Source organism: Tamandua tetradactyla, chromosome 11 (genome assembly GCF_023851605.1).
Source record: "Tamandua tetradactyla isolate mTamTet1 chromosome 11, mTamTet1.pri, whole genome shotgun sequence".
Classification (NCBI taxonomy): domain Eukaryota; kingdom Metazoa; phylum Chordata; class Mammalia; order Pilosa; family Myrmecophagidae; genus Tamandua; species Tamandua tetradactyla.
The window spans coordinates 98,467,675-98,483,667 of record NC_135337.1 but is presented as its reverse complement, the minus strand read 5'-3'; the positions used below and the strand labels follow the sequence as shown (position 1 = coordinate 98,483,667).

Below are 15,993 nucleotides of genomic sequence, written 5' to 3'. Positions count from 1 at the left end.
AACAAGCCATGTGCCTTCCCTGTGACAGATATCAGCCTTTCTTGAGCCAAGGTATCTTTCTCTGAAATCCTTAGTTTGGATATTTTTATGGCCTTAGAATTGTAATCTTGTAAGTTAATAAATTCCCTTTTTAAAAGCTGTTCACTTTCTGATATATTGCATTTTGATAGTATTAGCAAAGAAAAATACTAGCATCAGAAGCCAAAGCAATGGAACCAAGAACAAGGACAAGTAGATGCCAGCCATGTGCTTCCCCTTGTGACAGAAATTAGCTTTACTTGAGTCAATGTGTCTTTCTCTGGAAGCATTAGTTAGGACATTTTTATGACCTTAGAACTGTAAGCTTGTAACTTAATAAATTCCCTTTTTAAAAGCTGTTAACTTTCTGATGCTTTGTATTTTTGTTAATATTATCAAAGAAAAATACCTCTCTTATTGACATTTAGCATTGGTACTTAGCCTGTGTTATGCTTAATGAAAGCATATTACAATGCTACTGTTAACTATAGACCCAAGCACACATTGATTTTATTTTTTCTGTATTCCATTCCATTTTCAACATCTTGCAATGTTGACATTCATCTGTTCTCACTAATGTAAAAACATAACTTATATTTGTACATTTAATCACTATCACTGTCCACTAAAGGTTTTTTGAAGTTACACAGTCCCTGACTTTATCATTCATCTTTACTTCTGGTGTCATATATCCCCCTAACTTTCCTCTTTCAACCATACTCATACTCAGCTTTGGTCAGTGTAATTACAATATTGTGCTACCATCAGATAGCACTGTGCTGTTTATTTCTGGATTTTTACTATGAATCTTATTGAACATTTTGTACTCCTTCAACATTAAATGCCAAATCTTTATACTTTTTCTAACTCTTGGTAAACCTTTTCTTGATATCTCTTTTTCTAACTTTCTATCTCTTGATAATTCTCAATTCTAACCCTCAAAGTTCACGCATTAGTGTTAGTTCATATTAGTGAGACCATACAGTATTTGTCCTTTTGTTTCTGGCTAACTTCACTCAACATAATATCTTCAAGTTTCGTTCACACTTTTGCAAGTGTCATGACTTTATGCAGATGTATAATATCTCATTTTTTTCTTGCTTTTTACCCTAACTGATTGTCCTCATTTCTACACTGTTCACCATACCTCTCTCTCCTCTCTTTTCCTATCTGCCTGTAGTGCTGCCCTTGGTATTTCTTGTAGAGTAGGTCTCTTGTTCAGAAACTCTTGCAGTATCAGTCTAAAATATTTGAAACTCTTCCTTATTTTTGAAGTAAAGTTTTGCCAGATATAGAATTCTTGGTTGGCAGTTTTTCTTTCAGTATCTTAAATATATCATATCACTGCCTTCTTGTCTCTATGGGATCTTCTGAGAAATCCTCACATAGTCTTACTGAGCTTTCCTTGTATGTGATGGATTGCTTTTCTCATCAGTTTCAGAATTCTCTCTTTGTTTATGACATTTGACAATCTGATTACTAAGTGTTTTGGATTAGGTCTGTTTTGATCTCTTCTGTTTGGGGAATGCTGCACTTCTTGTGTCTTTAATTTTATGTCTTTCATAAGAGATGGGAAGTTTTCAGTGATTCTTTCTGCCCATTTTCCTTTCTCTTGTCCTTCAGGGAAATCTATTACACATATACTCATGTGTTTCATGCTGTCATTCAGTCCCCTGAGACCCTGCTCACATTTTCCCATTCTTTTCCCTATCTGGTGTTTTGTGTGTAGAATTTTAGATGTCCTGCCCTGAAGTTCACTATGCCTTAATTATGTCGCTTCAAATCTGTTGTTTTAAGTCTCCATGGTGTTTTCCATCTCTTCTATTATACCTTACATTCTCATATACTCTGCTATTTTTTCCCAAGCTTTCAACCTCTTCTATATAGTTGCCTAATTTATTATTTGTATCCCTCATCCCTTTTGCCATACTTTCCCTCAACTCATCAATTTGATTTTTTAATTGATTTAGCAGGCTTGTTTGCACATCTTTAATTAGTTGATTCAACTCCTGTATCTCATTTAAAGTGATAGCTTGTCCATTTGACTGGGCCATATCTTCACTCTTCCTAATACGAATCATAATTTTTGCTAGTGTCAAGGCATCAGATTTCCTTGATCAGTTTATTCTGGAGGTCCTTTACACTCTTTTTTCCTCGATTTCCTTTGTTAATTGGTTTTGTCGTCTATCTGTTATTTGGCATTCAGTTCAACTAATTCTGACTTCCAGCACAGTTCCTGTTTAACTGATTAGAATTTTTCAGGTCCCTTTTTCTGGTTCTTGCCCTGCTTTATGCAACTTTTTCTGAGGTCAGTCTCCCCAGAGACTATTTCCCAGAGAAGGTAGACCCAGGTCTATTATTTTAAGGATGAGACATGGCAGGTTGTTTGACATACTTATCAAGCCAGTAGGCTGTGGGCTTTTCCTAATTTACACAACAAGTGGCACTTTTCAGGCCATAGCTCCCCACTAGCTCCAATTATAAAATGGCTTGGAACCTTTAAGTCTCAGCCTGCCAGGAGTGTGGTTGAAACAAAGTCTGAGGTGAAATGCCAGCTTAAGATGTTCCTGATTTCCAGGTCCTGGGGTCTGAATTTTCTCATAAAGTGTTACCACTTGAGCTGGGCCCCACCCCTTTTTCCTAGGAAAGAAATGTCATTTAGGAAATTATCTCCCTCACTTGGTTTGTTACTTTGCCTTTCAGAACTATCTTAACTCAGCTCTTGCCTGTCTCAGCATTAACTATTGAATGCCTGAAGCTTCTTCTAATGAGTTACTTAGAATACTTATTAAAAAGAAAAAATATATAATCCTTTTCAGAGCCAGTTGCCTCAGACACCAATTTTTTCCAGTAAAGACCCAGTAGGTATAAAGATCTATGTGCCCCTTTTCTTGGTACATGACCCTTTTCCAGTATTCTGAGCACAGCCAACCCCTAAAGCTTCCTCTCCTTTCTTCATCAGTCCTGTTTCCTTTACTCCAGGAGGCACAAATGCATTACTTTTCTACTTTCTCTGGTTTGATCTGTGCTAGGAGTTTATATTCAGCAGCAATCCAAACTTATTCATTAAAACAACAATTGGAGCTTGGTTGAGCTACTTTCACTTGTTCCTAGTAGAAACTGCTTCTTTTCCCTATCTCCAACAGGGCCTGCCATGACAATTGGAGAGGGGCAACTGTCTAAATACACTTTCTAAAAGATAAACATTTTGCATCATATCAAAATTGTATCCTTGTTATGCTAATGTTGACATTATCATCATTTATTTCAAAAGATGTCTTATTTTTCTTTTGAAGGATTTCTTCTCCCACCTTGTAAAAGTGAGTTGCTAAAATAATTTAACACATTACCTAAAAAGTGTTTGAGAAGCAGTAAAAAAGATTTTCTGCTCTATATTAGCTAACTTTCCATTGGTGAAATGCTATTTATATACTTAGAAATTCCTTAATATTCCTAAAAGCTTCACAATTGTCTATTCTAATACTTATCTGAATAATGTTAAAAGTTACAGATCATGAGAACAACAAAATTTACTTGTCTGTTACACTATTTTAATCTTAAGAGTTTCTAAAAGTCCAGGTGGTCAGCAGTAAGACAAAACTTAATCTTCAACTAAAAAACTTTAAAAGAGAAACAAGGTAAGTATATAAATTATGTACTACCTGTTAATTAACTTAACCCTAGTAAGTTTGTAAAGGTAAAACACGATGAAACTTTTTCTGTAGTTTGCCAAATATTTTATTTCAAAAAGTAGCTACATTCACCAAAAAAAAGCAAAGATATGTGATAGTTAACTAAACAAAAGTGAATCCAAAACCCTGCCTTCAGGGAATTCAGCTCAAAAAGCAAAACTAATTGCCTTACCTGAACTCTAGAACTAGGAAAAAGGAAAAGGCTAAATCTCTACACTGATATAAAATATGCTTTCCTTGTCCTGTATATTAACACAACATTGTGAAAAGAACAACCCTTTTTCATAAAAAGCAAAACCACAGTTAAACACTGCCAAGAAATATCCACTCATTTACTGCCAATTTCTTAAATGCCAGGCTCTTACCAACAAAAATAGTGGCAATTCATTGCCTTGACTGTCAGAGAAATATTACTAACATCACTCTAGAAAATAACTGGGGCAACACAGCAGCCAAAGCCACAACCCAATCAACCAAGCCTCTTCTAAGCTTCATTCCTGCACCCCTTAACTTAGCACATGTTCCCTCTTATTCCCCTGTTAAGTAGGGACAAAGCCCAGCTAGGATTCACTCTTGAACCTGAGCAATAGTCATTTCCTTCCCTCTTCAGTAGTCTCAATTGACTAATGCCTCTCCTAGGCCCACTCACTTCTATCCCCTTGCTAATGATCAGCCCTTGCATGTTAAAGCTTCTCATCAAATTTATTTCCTCCAGACTAGAAAGCTTTCACACCAAGGAAATGCTGATGCAAATATTTTCAGCAATTCCAACCACCCTCTGGACTACTTCCTTCTTGGTTTAAATAAGATATACAGAATGTTCTATACCAAGTCAAACAGAACATTTGTACCCTGATAAGTCAGAAGCAATACAGAAGACAGACCTTAATCTATCAGTACCCTTTAAAATGAAGAGATGGAAACTCTCTAATCTGGAAATTGAGGCAGGCTGGAACAGGGACCTGAAAAGGGAGAGAGGGACTTCAGCAAAGATGATTAATCAAGGTCAAGAAGGGCTATGTCCCTATAGATACTCTGTCCAGGGACTACACGCTAATGGGAAACACTCAGCAGCAGACATTAGTGCCAACTGGAGCTAAATGACCCCCACCTGAGTCATCCACAGAGCAAGATGGAGCCAAAAAAAGCCACCTAGGTTATCCATTTACAGAGAAGCTTGGAACCAACCAACCCACCAAAATGCACTATCTGCCACCAGGCACTGCCCTAGGGAGGAAGTAAGGTAGAAACAAAGCTTTGAACAAGGAAAAGTGCAGGGAAGAAAGTAAAGCTAATCAATAAAAGCAAAAGGCTCACATTGCCTATAGCCTCTCGTCTTCCTGACCTCTCTCTTTGTGAGAGTGCCTGCATGTACTCTCAAATTTGTATTCAATAAATTTTTTCTCTGCTGACATAAAAAAAGGATATTGGAGAAATTATTTAAAAATTTATGCTAATGCATGTATAAGCATAGAATAAATGAACAGATTTCTTAAAAGACTGCAATAATTATGTGAACACATGTAAGAAAAGAAGAAAATATTTGTGGAGCTATAGCTATTAAAAAAAGGGTAATTGGAGCTGAAGGGATACAGACTGTGCAACAGGACTAGATACAAAAACTCAAAAATGGACAGCACAATAATACCTAATTGTAATGTAATTATGTTAAAACACTGAATGAAGCTGCATCTGAGCTATAAAAAAAATGAATTCACAGAAAAATCCACAATGGAAACAATAAACCATACAATTTCACTGGTAAATTTCAATAATAATTTAATGAAGAAATAACACTTTCTATGTTCAAGTCTAGGCCTTCTTCTTATCACAAGCTATTCCAAGGTTTTCAAATGAGGGTGATAGCAAAAGTGTTCTCCCTAGACCGGAGAGTCAGAGGAGAAGGTGGAACCTTGTAGCTCACTGACCCAGATCCACAAAGCTGAATCTGACCCCCATCTCTTTTCCCATTGCTAACCTCCCCACTATAAAAGCATTTCTTCAGAAACAGAAAACCACCATTAGGGAACATACTTTCTGCTTTTTCTCAGAAAGAGTGGAAGGAGATTTTTTTAAAGAGTCCTCAAAATACAACAGAAAGAGAATAAAGGACATGCAAGGAATTGAACTAAGAGAGTGGTCATAATGTTTACTTTGTAAGCCACCAGAGCACACCAATGTGCCAAGGTATATAAGTAGAGAATTTGGGACATGAATTTTCACAAGGGATTTGGTTAAAATTCAGATTTGTATACAGTGGGATTCTGCATTTCTAACAAGATCTGAGGCAATGCTGATGGTGCAGGTTCATGGATGACAAGTTAGACAGTAACAGCCTAGATTTAAATGGAGGTCTTTGTTCACTGGATCTTAGAATGTTAGCTGAGAAACAAGAGACATATCCATAGAGAACAACACATTTTATCATCAAAATACACAGACATTTGAGTGAAAGGTTTAGAATTATGGTTTATTGTAAAGTGGGGGTATTGTCATCTTAGTGACCACATTTCATCTGAGGATACTTTTCAGAGCTTGCTTTACATCTTTATTTTGAAGACTATATATCAATGGATTAAGCACTGGGCTTACAAAGGTGTAGAAGACAGATATTACTTTGGATTCCTCAACAGTCTTGTCTGTTGTTGGTCTTACATACATGCAGAAGGGTGTCCCATAAAATAGGGTGACAACCATCATGTGAGAACCACAGGTAGTGAAAGCCTTGTGCCTTCCTTCAGCTGATTTGATCCTGAGAATAGCAGCAATAATAAAGGCATAAGACACCAGGATGATGATGAGGGAACTGGAGAGGTTGAAGCCAGCTGATATGAGCATGGCATGTTCCTTGACATAAGTATCAGAGCAAGAAAGCTTAATCAGGGGGTGGGTCAGCACCGTAGAAGTGGTTGATGACATTGGAGCTACAGAAGGTCAAGCAGAAGGTCAAGATGGCCTGGAACAGACCATCTGAGAAGCCGTAGACATAAGGAAATGTGACCAGCAGAGGCAGACTCTCTTGGACATTTTCACACTGTAGTGCAATGGGTTGCATATGACCACGAAGCAGTCATAGGCCATGGCTGCCAACATGTAGAGCTCAGTAAGGAGGAATGTGATGAAAACATAACACTGGGTAAAGCAGCCAGCATAAGAAATGGTCTTCTCCTATAAGAAAGTTATCAGCATCTGTGGAGTTGCATTGGAGGTATAGCACAAATCCATGAAGGCCAAGTTGGTGAGGAAGAAGTACATGGGTGTGTGAAGGTGAGAATCCATTCTGATTAACATTATCATGCCCAGATTGCTGAAGATGGTGATGAGGTAAACAACCAGAAACAACACAAAGAGGAGAGGCTGGAGTTCTGGGCAATCTGAAAGCCCCAGGAAAATGAATTCTGTTATTGCACTGCTATTTTTAATGAGCATTTCCTGAATCCTGAAGCAAATGGAAATAAAGAGCACTAAACCAACCTTCTGAGCACAGGACTCTATGAAACTGAACTCATCTCACCCTCATGAAGAAGCCAGGTCCCGGAGGCTGACAATGGAAATATTGCAGCAGCAGGAGAAAATTTCCCCCAGGACATGCCCCCATGCAAACAATAGGAGAAAGATGCCCCTAGGGAATTGTTTCACCCTAATGTGGATGTCATCTGAAAGGAGTAAAAGTCCAGATGAATTTTTTAGGTTCTTCAATTAAATGCTAATTTGAAAATAATATTTTTGGAAAAAAGACAGAGCTAAGAAAATTCTTAGAGTAATAGTCATCAGAAGAATGGTTCTTACACTGTTTTTGTTTTAATTTTAACATGAACTCTTTGAAAAAAATTCAATGAAACCATGGATTCCTGAGAGGATAATGGACATTCATAAATTCTACAAAGAATGTAAGGGCTCCAGATTGCCTGCATCAATTATAAGACTACTTCTGCAAACCCATACCTAGGAAATGCACATACGTATGCATGTGGTGAGCAGAGTATTTACTTTTCCTGGTTCCTTTGCACCTAGTGATGATCCCTGTATTAGTTAGGGTTCTCTAGAGAAACAGAATCAGCAGGGAACACTTGCAAATATAAATTTCATAAAAGTGTCTCCTGTGACTGCAGGAACACAGAGTCCAAAATCCACAGGGCAGGCTGTGAAGCCGACAATTCCGATGGAGGGTCTGGATGAACTCCACAGGAGAGGCTCACCAGCTGAAGCAGAAATGGAACCTGTCTCTTCTGAGTCCTCCTTTAAAGGCTTCCCGTGATTAGATTAAGCATCACTCATTGTAGAAGACACTCCCCTTTGGCTAAATACAAATGGAATCAGCTGTGGATGCAGCTGATGTGATCATGATCCAATTCTATCAAATGTCTTCATTGCAATAGACAGGCCAGCACTTGCCCAATCAGATAAACAGGTACCACAACTTGGCCAAGTTGACACATGTCCCTGACCATGACAGTTTCTATAGTAATATATTTGAAATGATAAATTGATGACAAAATCAAAAGAAAATGTTAATTATTTGACTTAGACTAATGTATTCACCATGGTAAAATAATAAAATTCTCTGGACTTCACTATATTTTTATTAAATTTGCAGGTATTTCCATTTGGATAGTGAGGTGCAAGGCTTGGTATATGTCTGAATATATTTCTAATGAGGGCCAAACTTAATTTAAAATCAGGAAAATTAAAGCATCAGAGAGGATGAGTCCTTAGAAGAATAATGACAGATTTGTATATTCTGCTCTTAGTATTGGTGAACTTGCCATGTCTTAAACACTGGTGTCTGTAAAACAGGGGAAATTCGTGTATACAGAGTGAGAAAGAGATGGCTATATGATAAACCCAGAAATAGAATTATACCACAAGTGAAGAAATATCATGAATTCACACCCATTGCCAAATTTCTCTGCATTTCAGAGGAACCACAGTCCTGCCAAAACATTAATTCAGACTTCTAGCTCCCAGAACTGTGAGGCAATATTTTTTTTTACTTGGTAGTATCAAAGACTACTTTGTTACAGTACAGATTTCATTATAGAATCCCTGGCAAACTAATGCACTAATACAGTGGATTTTATACCATGATTGAAGGAGGAAACAGAGAAGAGTGAAAGAACTCACATAAATGAAAGAAAAAATACATCTCCAAAAGAACTTACACTAAGATATAACATTCTGAAACATATTGATCTCTACTCTTATAACAGTATATAAAAATATGATAAAGCTAAAGGGGTACTGCACATATGTAAGAATTCAAGGTTGAGTTCATCTTTGACAATCAATCTATGTAATTAAAATATTTGTAGTTTAAAATTTAAATGGGCATATTATGAAATTCAACATCAATTTATGATAAAAGTTCTAGCAGAATAGAATAAAACAACTAATCAACCTGATATATGATATCTATATAATTCTTTCCTTAAACATTTATGCAATAGTGAAATGTTGAAAACTTCGCTACTGAAATTGGCCCCATGAAGAAGGCTGAATAGGCTGTGAAGAAGAAGCACACCTAGAGTTAATCTGCAAATCTTGAGAGGTGTTTTTGTTACAGTTGTTCTTTTAGCTCCTTTCATAATACTAGCTGAAACAGAGACTTCAGTGATTACGTACCTCTGGGAAGACAGTTTTTACAAAATAGGTTGGAAAAATCAATAAACAAATATACTAATACCATCTTCAACAATTAAAACAATAAAACAAATGTTTGGAAGCCAGAAAATTCAATTCTCCAGTTAATTCATTAAAGTATTTAAAAGTTCAGATTTCAAACATTAATCACATAAATAAGATTGCAATTCCAGAGGGAAAAAATACGGTGGCAGAAAACAACCCTGATAAATTTCAGACATTTTACTTACTAGACAAAGACTTTGAACCAGTATCTGAAAAATGTTGAGAATTGGGTGGGTCATGGTGGCTCAACAGGCAGCATTCTTACCTGCCATGCAGGAGACCCTGGTGCAATTACCAGTGCCTGCCCAGGCAAAAAACAAACAAACAAACAAAAAGAGCTGAGATTTAAAAGAAAATGTGAATAATAACAGGAATCATGAAAATAATGTAATATCAAAATGATGGAAAATATTAAATGATGACAAGGATATTGACCCTTAACTGATGTGCATGGTTGGTGGGAGGGTGCATTGGTATAATCACATTGGAAAACTATCTGGCAGTATTTACTAAAGAAGGATATGTATACATATGACTGAGCAATTCTATTCAAATGAATTTAATATGTAATAGTAATACATTATTATATGCTAAAAATATATAATATAAATATATTATATTTATCTATAATATAATTCTGTTGCAATATATATAAATAGCATTACTGTTCTGCAAACCCTGTGGGATGTTTCTATGGTTGTTGCTGTAAATCTGGATTCTGGTTATAAACATGTGTCAGTGGTCAGTACCAAGACACTGGTCTTTGGGGAGAAAGTGTCTCTTTGCTTTGATTTGGCTTTGTCCAAGCCTCAAAACATGAGCAAATAAATTCCCATTGTTTAGCCTGACCCATACCATGGTATTTGTTTTAGCAGCAAAGGAAACTAAAATAAAGAATATCCCTCAGATTTCCCATGGCCTTTCATAGCTCCCATCTTGCATTTAACCTGAATTCTCTAGCACCTAATCTGTGACTTAGCAATGTCTATAAAAAATTTACCTTGATAACTTGATTTTTTAGACCAATGTGGTATTTCAACAACCTTTATTATGTTTTTCTAGAAGGTTATTTTTATTTCCTAGTTAATTGATATTCTTTGGTTAGTATAAACCTGCACCCTCTGAGGAAAGCAAATTCCACACCCATATCCTAACATTTTCTTGATTATTTTCTTTCATTTGGAACCACAGACAAGATGCCAACTAAGAAATAGTCATTTGTAGTTGATAAATTTTGTTTCAGAAATAACCTCAAGATTTCCATAGTGCTTTCCATTTGGGAACATAGACCAGATGCCAACTAAGAAATAGTCATTTGTAGTTGATCAATTTTCTTTCAGAAATAACCTCATGATTTCCATAGTGCTTTCCATTTACCTTTAAATGAATACAAATATTAACAATGTTTTTTATGATCTTTACATTTACTCTGTGCTGAATATGTCCTCTATATTTATTTTCCAAATTTACCAATTTAGTTCAAATTATCAGTGTCATTTTCAAGGTACTACTTTTAGTTGGGTGGAGGTGAGGCCAAATGAAACTATTGAAGTATCTTTCTCAGTGTGACTCAACCACACCATGATGTGAAAGAGTAAAAACACTGCTGCTGAATCTTATCACCCAGGCTTTGAGGAGTCTTTGCAAGATCACCTAAATTATCATTTGACTGATTAAACACAGCTAAAGGGAGATTAGAACTAAGATTAAAATGTCTTTCACTAAAGGTTTAAGCAAAGAACTGTTTAGCAAAATTATGGAGCAAGAATGTGTATCTGGTTTAAAATTGTCCACTACTTATTTGTCAAGTGGTTTCAGGTCTTCTTTCTGCTGTCTGCCACTCAAAAGTCACTTTGAAGCAAGGGGTAAGGGGTATGGTATGTATAATCTTTTTTTATCTGTTATTTTATTTCTTTTTCAGTTGTCTTTTTATTTCTTTTTCTGAATTGATGCAAATGTTATAAGAAATGATGAATACACAACTATGTGATGATATTGAGAATTACTGAGTACATATGTAGAATGGAATGATATGTTAATGCTTTTGTTTGTTTATTTTTAATTTTTAAATTAATAAATAAATTTTAAAAACAATACAAAAAAGTTAATTTGATATTTAAATAGAACTATTGAAATGCACATTTTTTATATATCATAGTAGAAATACATATATTGTCATTTATTTTAGTGTTGAAAACTGTATGGGAGCTGAGTCTTGGAAATAATTTGACTTCTGTTAAGAAATTACAGAAAGTGACCTTATTTTATAGTGACATGACAATGTGAAGCTATGCCATTTAAAAATTTAATAGTGAATATGGGAGATATCAAACACATTTTATGTCCCCCACTATTATTGTCGAATATTTCTCCTTTCAAATCTGTCAATTTTTGATTCGTGTAATTTGGGTTCTGTTTGTATGTGTATATATATTTATAATTTTTATATGTTATGGATGGGTTGATTCTTTTATCCATACTATCAGTATTTAATGTCCTTCTCTCTCCCTTTTAACAATTTTTAACTTAATTTTGTCTCATTCATGCAGCTGCCACAGCCTTGTTTAATGATTCTTTCCTTTGATTACTATTTTTATCTATCCTTTCTCTTTCTATTTCTCACTTTGGAATTAAAACGAGTATGATGTAGACAGCATATAAGTGTATTAATTTTTTAAACCTATGCAAGCCTCTGGGCTGATCCCATAGGTAGTTATCAGACAGATGAAGACACACTACCAAATTATTAGAAAATAGGAAGGATATTTCCCCTGGACCATCCAGAATTCCCAGGAGGGTGGGCCAACATCACTTTGGCTGCCTTGGAGCTGAATGCAGGGACGGTAGGCCACAACTTTGTTTGACCAAAATGTAATAGTTTCTTACTTTATTAATCATTTACATGGACACTGGATATTTTTTATTAGATTCCAGAGATTCCCAAAACTTGATTCTGATAGTTTTAACAATTACTGTCCTTCTTTAGTGGAAGGAAGGGGTTTTGGATTTCCCTACTCTGCTATTTTCATTAATATTTATCTGTGAAAGGCATTTTTTAATTAATAATATCTATATCTCACAACATTGCCATTTCAATTAGAATTCAGTCATCAATTCAACTTATTATAAGGGGTCTTGTCTTTATTTGATGGAATATAAAATAAAGATGGAAAGATAATAATTGTATCAATAACACATAGATTGTATGAAAGAGTCTGAGTGATACAATCTTGACCATATCTGTATAGCATCTATCTTTTGTCTGTGCCATGCAGATTAAAACAAAGCAAACTGGTAGTTTAATTTGTAAATGGGATGTATACTTTTGTTTCTCTTAGTTGAACTTTCCCTATGCTGGGTTATTTGATACATTTAATGTCTATCTAGCTTCCACAGGAATCTAAGGTTTAATCATTGCTCTTTTATAGCATTGTGATTTTCATATTGGAGAGTCACATGATAATTTTAGGTAAAAAAGCCAATTATCATGTTTTTAAATAATTATACATCCACCTTAATACAAAGGAAAATAAATATAGTCACATTTTAAACCCTTATCTTTACAGGTGAATAAAAACAATTAAGTATTTTTTATCAATTAACCCTTCTTAAAACACAATAATGGTTGCCATATGTAAGTGGTACTCATCTATGGAAAAACTCATCAAAGTGTGGTTTTGTTGATTAATGATGACCAAATGAAGATTTAAAGGAAATTAAATTAGTTCTGTTTATTTAGGGATGATTGAAGGAGATGATGTATGTTTCCTAATTCTTATCTGTCATAGTAGATATTCAAAATTTCACATATGAAATGAACATATAAATAATTGAAGAAATTGTTTAGAAACAATGATATAATCATGAGAAAATGTGAAAGTAGAAACTGTTAATATTACTTGCTTTTTCCATCCACATTTGCTTTATGAACACTATTTGGAGAACGGCTATGTGGGTGTTAACAGGTAGCCTAGGTGGACAGTTTCTTTTCATTACAATATGTTCTTTACACTTAATTGTTAAACCCCTTGTATGTTTTCCCTTATTGAGAAAGTTTTTAAAAAAGCTATCACAATTTCCTCTGTAGTTCTACTTATCTCCTAGTGTTTTGTCTTCTCCATGTTTAATTGGGTGATAGAACAGAAAAATTCTTTAATTTGTAGTTACCTTAAAAGAAGAAAAGAATAATATGTCATGGTTTTCTTGTTCATGTTTCCTCCAGATATTTTTAAGGACATCTCTTGTTTTAACCTCCTTCATCTGTATATGTGTCTGAGGGTGTAGAGTATCTATGTGTAGAGACAGAGAAAGAGGGAAGCTAGAGGGGAACTAATATGCTGAAGCTTTGAAAAGTAATTCATAAACATTGTTAAATTTCACTCCTTTAATATTTCAGCATTGATTTCATAGATCAAAACACTTTTGATAAAATATCATATAATTTTCATAGCTAAGAAGAAACAGACACAAAAGTTACTGCCTAAATTAGAAATGCCAAATTTATTGCCTCTATTAAAATGGTCACATTTGTCATAAAGATGCATTTTCTGTATATTATCACTCAACTTTCTTGTTTCTCCTTTCTTTCTTTCTTTTCTCCCTTCCTCCCCCTCTTTCTTCTTTTATCTCACTCTCTCTCTCTTTCATTTTCTCTTTGTACCCAAATCCAATTAAGAAATCCATTTAGGCTTCTTATGATTTCCATAATATTAATTATAATAATGATAAAAATATTTTTGCATGTAATCAACTTTTTGCAGAAGACTGGATATATTATTTTCTCAATGTCTTGCCATTTTTCTAGTGACATTTATGTTGTTCTTCTATTCACTGTATTAGCTACAAACTGAGAATAAAGTCTGAATTGTGATTATATTTAGAGTAAATAAATGTTCACTAATATTTCATAGTGCTGATGTATAGACAAGAATTTTATATCCTTAGGAAGCAAAGGATGCTAGATTTTATTATTTCTACTAATAAACTAATTCATGTTTAATGTTTTAATGCTAAGATCTGTTTAAAAATATGCTTTTCATTTTGTTACTAACAATATGTGAGAATAAACTCCAGGACAGTGTGAATATCATCTTCTAAACCTTTGTTCCCAAAGTGACAGTAAAATTACTGAGTAAAGCTGAAAACATCTTTATCATTCTCATAATGCACACCATTCAAATATTTTATTCTCTGCAATGATGTTGACAATTTATTAAAAAAGTTATTTTTGGCCATAAAAATGAGGAAAAAAAGATTTTTTGTAAACAGTTCGAAATTGTATTCTTGCAATAATTTTAAGCAAATTATGTATTTTATTTTTAGTCATATTTACCAAAAGCTATTGATTGCTCTTATAATTCTTTCCAATATAGGTTTCCTGTTGAGTGAGTGGCCTGGATGGACAAAACCAATCTCACAGTTCTGAATGAATTCATTCTGATAGGAATCACAGATCACCCTGAGCTGTGGATTCCACTATTCAGGCTCCTCCTCTTGGTTTACATGGTCTCTGGTGGGTAACCTGAGCTTAGTCATCCTCACCATGATAGGCTCCTGGCTACACACACCCATGTACTTTTTCCTCAGACATCTGGCCTCCTTTGATCTTGGTTATTCAACAGCTGTGGGACCCAAAATGCTATTTAATATTCTTGCAGATCAACATACAATCTCATTTAATGTTTGTGCTATCTAACTCACTTTCCTTAGTATTTTTTATTTCTAATGAAATTTTCATTTTGTCAGCAATGGTATATGACTGCTTTGTGGCCATCTGCAGCCCTCTGCTTTATCCAGCCATCATGTCACAAAGAGCTTGTCACCTGCTGGTGGTGATAATTTATGTCTATAGTGTTTTTGTGTCTTTGCTGATCATCATAAAAATTTTCTTATCTTCATTTTGTGGCTACAATGCCTGCTCTGCTCAGACACACATGGAATTAAATTGATAATTCTGGTCAGTGCAGCTTTTAATCTGGTGTCATCTCTTCTGATAGTTCTCATGTCCACCATGCTGATCCTCATGGCCATCCTCAGCATGAACTCTGCAGAGGGCAGGCACAAGGCTTTCTCCACATGTGGATCTCACCTGACAGTGGTGGCTGTCTTCTTTGGAACTCTCTACTTTATGTACGTGCAACCCAAACCAATAATTGCTTTGATACTGATAAAATGACCTCTATATTTTATACCTTGGTGATATCCATGCTGAATTCCATGATCTAAAGTTTGAGGAACAAAGAGGTGAAAAAGGCCCTAAAGAGAATGTGGAAAATGTGTCCAAATTTTGTATTAAAATTCACAAGATGCAATAACAATAAATTGTTATAGTATTTTTAAAGTAAATCTGACATTTCTTTAGACTTATATTATTTGTTTCCATAATATTAAGAATGAATCTGCCAGTAAGAGGTACAGAAATATAGAAATATGTCCTTGCTTTCAAACCAAAATTCACCACTGAGCTACTAACTTCTGTTATATTCCAGACATGAGATTATATTTACTTCAAATCTTGATTAGATGAATTCTTACATTTTCCTGTGTAGAGTCTGTTTTCATGTCTCTTCTAACACAAATGACCTTAATAAAGCTAGGG

The 15,993-nt window shown here is 34.8% G+C and overlaps 2 pseudogenes; one reads left to right on the top strand and one right to left on the bottom strand.

The window, feature by feature from the left end:
• Window positions 1-6,221: 6,221 nt before the first annotated feature.
• On the bottom strand, window positions 6,222-7,139 carry LOC143649733 (olfactory receptor 5M11-like; annotated as a pseudogene).
• A 7,653-nt stretch (window positions 7,140-14,792) lies between these two features.
• On the top strand, window positions 14,793-15,725 carry LOC143649309 (olfactory receptor 8K3-like; annotated as a pseudogene).
• Window positions 15,726-15,993: the final 268 nt, after the last annotated feature.